This window comes from Panulirus ornatus, chromosome 55 (assembly GCF_036320965.1).
Source record: "Panulirus ornatus isolate Po-2019 chromosome 55, ASM3632096v1, whole genome shotgun sequence".
Lineage (NCBI taxonomy): Eukaryota > Metazoa > Arthropoda > Malacostraca > Decapoda > Palinuridae > Panulirus > Panulirus ornatus.
In genome coordinates this window covers 9519467-9532078 of record NC_092278.1, presented here as the reverse complement: position 1 = coordinate 9532078, position 12612 = coordinate 9519467, and positions in this window count along the sequence as shown.

The window sequence follows — 12612 nt, the reverse complement described above, 5'->3', positions numbered from 1 at the left end:
AATATACTGCCGTGTTGACTATATTATCATATTGGCTAAATTGTCATGGTATGTATATTGACATGGAAGCCTTATTTTCATGATGTTTATATAGTCAGTGAATTATATCGTGACATTATTGTCATAGCGGCTGTACTTTCATGGTGGCTATATTGTCGTTTACTGTATTTTCAATGTTACTCTTTTGTGAAGATTGCTTTATTGTCATTGTAGCTATAGTGTCATGGGGATATATTTCCAAAGCAACCGCCAGAAAAGAAACATATATACCCACTACTCGACAATATAGCTATTCTGACAATATTACCAGCATGTAAAGACAGTCACCTCCTTGTTATATAACAAAAATGACAAATAGCCATCATGGCGATATAGCGATTTAACAATACAGCCACTATGGTAATATAGTTACCATAACAATGTGATCTTAACGACAATGTAGCCAACATGACTATACAGTAAAGTTGACAATACAACCACCGTGACAATACAGATAACACGACAGTACCGTCTCTAAGACAATATTGCCGTCAATTTGACAAATTATATGACAATATAGATACTATGGCAACATAGTCACCATGACAATATACTCAGAAATGCAATATAATCGCCATGATAAAATTATCCTACCATGAAAATATAGCCACCTACCATTTTGGTTTCCATTACAATGTAGATACAATAATAAAAGATTTACCATGACAGTACTGAAACCATAACAGTATAGCATATCATGGGAATGTACTCAGCTGATAATTCAATCAAAATGAAAATTTCTCTTCTATAATAGTATATCCTCAAGGGCAATATCAACACCATTAAAAAAGCTTCTACGAAAATACAGTCATTATGACATTATAAAAATCATGATAAAAAAGTCACCATGACAATATAGTTATCTTGGCAATATAGCCACTGTGACATTACAGTCATAATGATAATATGGTCGCTATGACAATATTGTCACCATAAAAATATAATTATCATGATAATATTTCGCTTATGACAAAGTATGCAAGAGTTAAATAATGGCAATATATCGCCTATAAAAAGATCACCTTGCCAATATAGTTTAGGTGATGATATATACATTATAGCAATGTAATTAAATGAAAAGATAGCCAAAATGACGGTATGGTCATATTGAAAATACTGCCACTATGAAAATATGTTCCCTATGTTACTTAGCTACACTGACAACAAAGTTATATTCACAAAGGAGCAACATTGAAAATACAGCAAACGAGAATATAACCAGCATGATAATAATGTCACAATAAAAATCATCACGATGTCATTAATCACCTTGATAATAAACTTACAATGACTATATGAATATCATGAAAATATAGCCTCCATGTCAACATGTCTGCCATGATAATCTGGCCATTATGATAATATATTCATGACGGCAATTTATTCACTATAACAATATAGCCACTGTGATCATATAACTGATGTGACAATACAGTCAAAGAAGCAGAAAAGAAATATACAAATCATATTGACTATGGCAGTATAACTACATGACAATATAGATACTGTTACAAATAGTCGCTTTTGAATCATAGCAAACATATAGCCGGCAGGACAACATAGTCTCTATGACAAAATAGCGACCAAGACAGGATATATCATTATAATATAGACACCTTGACAGTATAGACCATAAAACAATGTAACAATCATGAAACTCTACCTGCCAAAACATTATAGATGTCATGAAATTTTAGTCAACATGACAAAATTATCATAATGAAATATCATCGGCATTACAATATAGTTACCATAATCATAGACCAATCATGATCATATAATCAGCAGGTTGACATAAACAATATCACAGTATAAAAACCATGACAGTATAAGTGATATGATGATATGATATCCATACACTTACAATTAAAATATCAAAGAAACCGCCATGAATATATTGTTATCATAATCATATAATCACAACAATATTGTAGGTAGTGACTAATATATCCCCAACGACAAAATAATCATAGCAATATAGCCATCAACTTGTTACAGCGACCAAGATAATATAGCGAACATTGTATTGAGAATTACAATACAGCCACCGTGCCAATGTCGTCACGATGACAATATAGCTACCATGAAAATATAGTAACGTTGATAATGTAGCTGCCATGGCAAAGTATTCAAGATACAAAATACCCAAAAGATAGCCACAACAAGAGTTTAGCTGCTAAGAAGATATATCACCATGCCAATATCTCTAAAATGTTGGTATAGCCATCATGGCAATATATCAACAGAAAAAATACTCATGAAAACGATATAGCTAACTTGACAATATACTACTCTGACAAATATAGGTAACATTAAAAGACAGCCACCTCCTTGAAATATAAAAGAAAAAAAAATGACAAATAGCCATCATGGCAATATGGTAACTAAACAATATAGCCATCATGGCAATATGGTAACCAAACAATATAGCTATCATGTCAAAATTTACCATAGCAATATATTCTTAATGGCAATATAGTCACCATGTCCTTATAGTCACGAAGTCAGTACAACTACCATGACAGTACAGAATACATCAAAATACAGTCTCTAAGACAATATTGCCACTAATTCAACAAGTTAAATGATAATATAGATATTATGGCAACACAATCACGATGACAATATACTAAGAAATGTTATATAATCGTCATAATAAAATGATCCTTCCATGAAAATATAGTCACCCTGTCACTATGGCTTCCATTACAATATAGCCACAATAAAAAAACATTCACCACGACAGTACTGAAACCATAGCAATATAGCATATCATGACAATGTAGTCACTTGATCATTTGATGAAAAATAAAAATTTCGCTTCTATTATGGTATAACCTCAGGGACAAAATTTTATACACCATTAAAAAGCTACCATGAAAATACAGTCACTGTAACATAAATATCATGATAAAATAGTGACCATGGCAATATAGCCACTCTGCGATTTTAGTCATTATGGCAATATAGTCGGTATTAAAATATTTTCACCTAAATAATAAAGTTATCAAAATGATATATCGCTTGTGACAAAATATGCATGATTAGAAAATGACAGTATAGCACCTATAAAAAAGATCACCTTGCCACTATAGTCAAGGTGATGATATATACATCATAGCAACGTAAAGAAAAAGAGATGATAACCAGAACGACGGTATGTTCATAATGACAATACTGCAACTATGAAAATATGTTCCCCATGATTCTCCATCTTCACTGACAATAAAGCCATCTTCACAAAAAGAGTACTATTGAAAAAATAGCAAACGACTATACAGCCATCAAGACAGTACAGCCACCATGAAAATAATCTCTCGATATAAATCAATCGCCAGGACATTAGCGTCACCTTGATAATGAAAATACAATGAGTACATGAACATCATGAAAATATAGCGTCCATATAAATATATTTCTCGTGAAAATATAGCCTCCATATCAATATCTTTAAAGAGACAGTTTCGCCATTCTGATAATATAGTCAACACGCTAATATATTCACCATAACAATAAAGCTATCATGATCGCATAAATGATATGACAATATAGTCAACGCAACAATAAACGCATTTATAAACTATATCCACTCTGCGAATACAGCCACATGAAAATATAGATGCTGTGACAAAATAGTCATTTTTGGATCATAGCAAACATATAGCGTCCAAGAGAATATAGTCTCTATGACAAAATAGCGAAGAAGACAGGATCTATTATCACAATACAGTCACCTTGACAGTATAGCCAATAAAACAGTGGAACAACCATGAAAATGTACCTACTATAACAATATAGATTACATGACAATATAGTCACTATGACAAATTCATTACAATGAAATACAAACGATATCACATTTTGCTTTCGATAATCATACACCAGTCATGATCATATAAGATAAAACCTTCAAAACAAAGCGAGGGTAGCGACAACGCAGGGAGGAATAGCTACAACCTAGCTCTGAAAGACGACAGCAGCTCCGTACACGTCGGTAGCTGGTGCGCGACTGTCATCAGTTGACTACATTGTCATGATGTGCTATATTGTCATGGTTTTAGTACTGTCGTAGCGAATGTAATATCATGTTAGCTATATTGCAGTGGCAGGGTGGCTAAATTTTCATGGTTGGATAATTTTGTTATCGCGGTTATATTGCATTTGTGATAATACTGTCATGGTGACTGTGTTCCAGTAATATCTATATTATCATTTAATTTGTTGAAGCGATTGCAATATTGTCGTAGAGACTCTAATGTCATGTTGCCTGTATTGTCATGATGGTTGCATGTCATCTTCACTATATAGTCATGTTGGTTATATTCCAGTTATGATTACACGGTTATGGTAACTATATTGCCATGGTGACTATATTGATAGGTGACTTCATTGCCATGATAGCTATTTTTCATTTTTGTTTTACTGTAAGGAGGTGACTGTCTTTTCATATTGAATATATTATCAGGGTAGCTATATTGTTAAGTTAGCAATATCATTGTGGTGCTTATTTTCTTTTTCTGGTGGTATATTGCCATGATGCCTAGACTAACATTTTGGCGATATTGGCATGGTGATATAGTGTCTTAGCAAATAAACTGTTATTGTGGATATGTTCCATGGGATTTTATCATCATAGTAGCTACATTGTCAATGTTACTATATTTTTATGGTAGCTCCATTGTCATGGTGACGATATTGCCATTGTGGCTGTATTGTTATTTTCAATATAATGCCATCCTAGCTACATCATCTTGGTCGCTATGTTTACTTGCTGGCTGTATTGCTATAGTTAATTTTGTCGTTGGGGATATATTTTGTCATTAACTATAATTTTCTTTTAATCATATAATCATGATAACAATATTTTCATGGCCGCTTATTTGGTAATGTGAGTGCAAGTGTATGGATATCATCTTATCATGTCACTATATTGTCATGGATTTTATACTGTGACGGTGTTTATGTCAGCCTCCTAATGATATTATCATGATTGATATATGATTATGGTAGCTGAATTGTAATGGCGATTATATTTCATTGTGACAATTTTGTCATGTTGCCTGCATTTTTATGGTAGCTATATTGTTATGGCAGGTACATTTTCATTGTTGTTTCATTGTTTTATCGGCTATACTGTCAAGGTGACTATATCTTAATTAAAAATCTTCTCTTGGTCGCTATTTTGTCATGGACACTTTATTGTCCTTGAGCCTATATGTTTGCTATGATCCGAAAGAGACTATTTTGTCACAGCATCAATATATTCAGGTGCTTATATTGCCATAATGAATATAATTTGAAGGCTTCCTTATTGTTGCGTTGACTATATTGTCATATCACTTATATGATCATGTCTATATTCTTATAATGAATATACTGCCGTCTTGACTATATTATCATATTGGCTAAATTGTCATGGTAAGTATGTTGACATGGAAGCCTTATTTTCATGATGTTTATATAGATAGTGATTTATATCATGACATTATTGTCATAGTGGCTATACTTTCATGGTGGCTATATAGTCGTTTGCTGTATTTTCACTATTACTCTTTTGTGAAGATTGCTTTATTGTCATTGTAGCTATAGTGTCATGGGGGATATATTTTCATAGCAGCAGTATTGTCATTATGAACATACCGTCATTTTGGCTATCTATTCATTTTGGTTATATCGCGAATATTTACATATCGTCACCTTAGCTATATTGTCAAGGTGATCTCTTTTATAGTTGCTATGTTGTCATTTTTTTTAGTCATGCATATTTTTCATAAGCGATACATTATCGTGATAACTTTACTACTAGGTGACAGTATATTGTCATTGTGACAATGTTGACAATATGACTGTAATCTCTTAATGGCTATATTGCTAAGATAACTATACTGTCATGATGACTATTTCATGATGATGGTTATAATGACAGTTTGACTGCATTTTCATTGTAGCATATTTAATGGTGTTGATTTTGCCATTGAATATATATTATAAAAAACGAAATCTCCTTTTTTTTAAATTATCATGTGAATATATTGCCATGATATGTGATATTGTTATATTTTCATTACTGTCATGTTGAATGTATATTATGTTGGTTACATTACAATTAAAGTCATAGTCGCAGGTTAAATATATTTTCATGATTGGATCATTTTGTTATGACGATTTTATTGTATTTGTGAGTATATTCTCATGGTTACTGTGTTGCCGTAATTTCTATATTGTCCTGGACACTACATATCCTGAAATCTATATTGTCATATCAGTTATATGATCATGGTAGCTTTATTGGCATAGTGAATATCTTGTCGTCGTGACTATATTATCATAATGGCTAAATTGTCATAGGAAATATGTTGACATGAGGGCTATATTTTCATGATATTCATAAAGTCATTGAAAGATTACTATCAAGGTGACTCTAATAGCCTGGCGATGATGTCTATCGTGACATTATTGGCACGATAACTGCATTGTCATGGTGGCTATATTGTCGTTACCTGTATTTTCAATGTTACTCTTTTGTGAAGATTGATTTATTGTCATTGTAGCTATAGTGTCATGGGGAATATATTTTCGTAGTAGCAGTATTGTCATTATGAACATATCGTCATTTTGGCTATCTGCTCATTTTGGTTACATTGCGAAGATTTACATATCGTCACCTTGGCTATATCGGCAAGGTGATCTCTTTATAGTTGCTATATTGTCATTTTTTTATCATATATATTTTTTCATGTGTGATACATTATCTTGATAACTATATCATTAAAGTGACAGTATATTGTCGTGGTGAATATATTGTCATTATGACTACAATCTCTTAGTGGCTATATTGCTAAGATAACTACATATGACTACATTTTCATTGTAGCTTATTTAATGGTGTTGATTTACCTTTGGATATATATCATTATAAAAACGGATATTTCATTTTGTTTTAATTATGAGGTGAATACATTGTCATGATATGCTATATTGTTATAGTTTCAGTACTGTCATGGTGAATGTATATTATGTTGCCTACATTACAATGGAAGCCATAGTGGCAGGGTAGCTATATTTTCATGGTTTGATCATTTTGTTATTAGTATTTTATTGTATTTTTGAATATATTGTCATGGTGACTGCGTTGCCATAATTTCTATATTGTCATTATATTTATTAAATTGATGGAAATATTGTCATAGAGACTGTATTGTCATGTTGCCTGTATGGTCATCATGGCTGTCTCGTCATCGTGACTCTATGGTCATGATGGCTATACTGTCATTAAGATTACATTCTTATGGTAACTATATTGCCATCATGGCTTTTTGTCAGAGTAGCTATATTGTTAAGTTATCTATCTTATTGTGGTGGGTATTTTTTTTCCTTTTGGTATATTGCCATGATGGCTATACTAGAATTTTGGCAAGATTAGCATGGTGATATAGTGTTCGCAGCCCAACTGTTGTTTTGGACATTTTTTCATGGGAATACATTATCATGGTACTTACATTGTCAAGATTACTATATTTCATGCAAGCTACATTGTAAAGATGACGATATTGGCATGGCGGTTGTATTGTTATGTTCAATATAACGCCATCCTGGCTTCATTATCTTGGTCGCTATATCAACTTGATGGCTATATTGCTACGGTCAATTTCATCGTTGGGGATGTATTTTGTCTTTACCTACAATTTGGTTGTGATTATATGATCATGATAATATTTTTATGACGGCTTATTTGGCATCTTGAGTGTATCTGTCTGGATATCATATCATCATGTAACTTAGTCTGTCATGCTTTTAAACGGTGATGGTGCTAATGTGTAAAATGCTGATTACATTATCATCATTAATGTGATTATTGTAATTATTTAGCAACGGCAATATCTTTTTTGATCATTTTGGTATGTTGACTTCATTTTGGTAGTAGTTATTTTGGTATGGCAGGTACATTTTCATGGTTCTGACTTGCTTTATAGGCTATACTGTCAAGGCAGCTGTATAGTATTGATGAATTCTGTTTTGGATGCTATTGTCTCCTGGACACTATATACTTTAGAGGTTATATGTTTCCTGTGATCCGAAAGCGACTATTTTGTCACGGTATCTATATTGTCAGGTGGCTATATTGACGTTGTGAACAAATTCTGAATGTTTCTTTAATGTTGCGTTGACTATATTGTTATTTCAGTTATATGGCCATGGTGGCTTTGTTGTTATAGTGAATATATTGTAGTTGTGACTATAGTATCATAATGGCTAAATTGTCAAGGGAAATATGTTGATATGGATGCTGTATTCTCATGGTACTTTTATGGTAATTGTAAAATTTTTTTCAAGTTTACTCTAATATCACAGTGATTGATTTATATTGTAACATTATTGTTATGGGGGGTGTACAATCATGGTGGCTATATTGTCGTTTCATCCGTTTTCAATGTTACCATTTAGTGAATATGCCTTTAATGTCAGTGTAGCTATACTTTCATTGGGAACAAATTTTCATAGTGACGCAATTGTCATCTTGAAATAAAGTCATTTTGGTTATCTAATTTGGGTTACATTACTATGTTATGTATATCGTCACCTTGGCTATATTGGGAAGGTGAATTTTTTTTATAGGTGGTATATTGTCATTTTTTAATCGTGCATATTCTGTTATAAGCGATATATTATCATGATATCCATATCATTAAGGTGAAAATATTGGCATTGCGACTATATTGTCTTTATGACTGTAATCTTACGATAACAATATAGGTACCTGATATATAGGGAACATGAAAAGACAATCACACCTTGTAATATAACAAAAAATATCAAATAGCCATCATGTCAATATATTCATTTAACAATATAGCCACCATGGCAATATAGTTACAATATTGATGTAATCTTAATGAAAATATAACTACCATGACCATATAGACACGATGACAATACAGCCACCAAGACAATACAGGAACCATGACATTACATTATGACAATATAGCCACCAATTCAACAAATCAAATGACAGTATAGATATTATGGCAACAGTCACCATGACAATATACACACAAGTGGAATATGATCGACATAACAAAAAGATTATATTATGAAAATATAGCCACTCTGCCACTATTCCTTCCATTGGAATATAGCCAACATGATAATACATATACAATGATATTCCTGAAACCATAACAATATAGCATATCACAACAATGTAGTCCTCTAATGATTTAATCAAAATGAGAATCTCGTTTTATAATGATACATCCTCAGGGCAAACCCAACACCAATATAAAAGCTACCGTGAAAATATAGTCACCATGACATTATAACCATCATGATGAAATAGACACCATGACAATAAAGTTACTTTGGCAAGATATCCAACAGGATATCATTGTCATAATAACAATAAAGTCAAAATGCCAATATATAGTTACCGAAATGTTATAGTTATCATGATAATGTATCACTTACGACAAAAAATGCATGATTAAAAAAATGAAAATATAGCAACAGTAAAAAAAGATCACGTTGGTAATATAGCCAAGGTGATGATATAACTATGATAGAAATGTAACCAAAATAAGGAGATGGCCAGAATGACAGTATGTTCATAATGACAATAATTCTACTATGAAAATATATTCTCTATGACACTATAGGTACACTGACAGTAAAGCTATCTTCACAAAAGCGTAAAATTAAAATACAGCAAACTACAATATAGCCCCCATGACAATACAGCCATCTTGACAGTAATATCACGATATAACTCAATCACCAGAACAATAGAGTCACCTTGACAGTAATCTTACATTGACTTTATAAATATTATGAAAATATAGCCGACATGTCAAGATATTTGCTATGCCAATATAGCCATTATGAAAATATATTCACGACGACAATCTATTCACTATGACAATAAAGTTACCATGATCATATAACTGATATGACAATAGAATCAAAGCAAAAATATAGAAACATTCAACTTATATTCACAATGGCAATATAACCACCTGACAATATAGATACTGTTAATAGATAGTCGTTTTCGGATCATAGCAAAAATATAGACTCCAGGACAATATAGTCTCTGTAAAAAAACAGTGACTCAGACAGGATTTATCATCATGATATGGTCATAACATTATAGCTGTCACGGAATTGTAGTAAACATGACAAAATTATCACAATGAAATAAAACTACATTACAATATAGTTACCATAATCATACACCAATCATGATTATATAATCAGCAGGTTGACATAAACAAGATCATAGTGTAAAAACCATGACAATTTCAGTGACATGATGAGATGATATCCATTCACTTATACTTACAATACCAAATAAGTTTTCATGAAAATATTATCATCATATAATCACAACAATACTGTCACTAATTACAAAATATATCCCGAAAGACAAAATTAACCATAACAATACAGTCATCAAGTTCATATAGCGACCAAGATAATGTAGCCAGGACGGCATTATATTGAAAGTAAGAATAAAACCACCATGCCAATGTCTTCACCATGACAATGTAGCTACCATGAAAATATAGTAGCCTTGACTATGTAGCTACTATGATAAAATATACAATTGAAAAATATCCACAACAAGAGTTTAGCTGCTAAAACACTATATCGCTATGCCCATATCGCCAACATGTTATTATTGCCATCATGATAATATACCGCCAGAAAAGAAATATATATACCCACAACTCGACAATATGGCTATTCTGACAATATTCCCAACATGAAAAGACAGTCACCTCCTTAATACATAACAAAAATGACAAATAGCGATCATGGTGATATAGTGATTTAACAATACAGCCACTATGGTAATATAGTTACCATAACAATGTGATCTTAACGACAATGTAACCAACATGACTATATAGTCACGTTAACAATACAACCACCGTGACAATACAGATAACATGAGAGTACCGTCTCTAAGACAATATTGATATCAATTTCAAAAATTATATGACAATATAGAAATTATGGCAACATAGTCACCATGACAATATACTCAGAAATGCAATATAATCGCCATGACAGAATTATCCTACCTGAAAATATAGCCACCTACCATTTTGGTTTCCATTGCAATATAGAAACAGTAATAAAAGATTTACCATGACAGTACTGAAACCATAACAGTATAGCATATCATGGCAATGTAGTCACAAAATAATTTAATCAAATGACAATTTCTCTTCTATAATGGTATATCCTCAAGGGCAATATCAACACCATTAAAAAAGCTTCTACGAAAATAGAGTCATTATGACATCATAAAAATCATGATAAAAAAAGTCACCATGACAATATAGTTATCTTGGCAATATAGCCACGTGACAATATAGTCATAATGATAATAAAGTCGCTATGACAATATTGTCACCATAAAAATATAATTATCATGATAATATTTCGCTTATGACAAAGTATGCAAGAGTTAAATAATGACAATATATCACCTATAAAAAGATCACCTTGACAATATAGCTAAGGTGACGATATATATATTATAGTAATGTAAGTAAAATGAAAAGATAGCCAAAATGACGGTATGGTCATAATGACAATACTGCCACTATGAAAATATGTTCCCCATGACACTACTTTAGCTACACTGACAACAAAGCCATATTCACAAAAGAGCAACATTGAAAATACAGCAAACGAGAATATAGCCACCATCATAGTTCAGCCACCATGACAATAATGTCACGATACAGATCATCACCATGTCATTAGTCACCTTGATAATAAACGTACAATGACTGTATAAATATCATGAAAATATAGCCTCCATGTCAACATGTCTGCCATGATAATCTGGCCATTATGATAATATACTCACGACGGCAATTTATTCACTATAACAATATAGCCACAGTGATCATATAACTGATGTGACAATAGAGTCAAAGAAGCAAAAAAGAAATATACAAATCATATTCACTATGGCAGTATAACTACATGACAATATAGATACTGTGACAAATTGTCGCTTTTGAATCATAGCAAACATATAGCCGGCAGGACAACATAGTCTCTATGACAAAATAGCGACCAAGACAGGATATATCATTATAATATAGACACCTTGACAGTATAGACATAAAACAATGTAACAATCATGAAACTCTACCTGCCAAAACATTATAGATGTCATGAAATTTTAGTCAACATGACAAAATTATCATAATGAAATATCATCGGCATTACTATATAGTTACCATAATCATACACCAATCATGATCATATAATCAGCAGGTTGACATAAACAATATCACAGTATAAAAACCATGAAAGTATAAGTGACATGATGATATAATATCCATACACTTACACTTACAATACCAAAAAAGCCGCCATGAATATATAGTTATCATGATCATATAATCACAACAATATTTTAGGTAGTGACAAATATATCCCCAACGACAAAATTAATCATAGCAATATAGCCATCAACTTGTTATAGCGACCACGATAATGTAGCGAGCATTGTATTGAGAATTACAATACAGCCACCGTGCCAATGTCGTCACC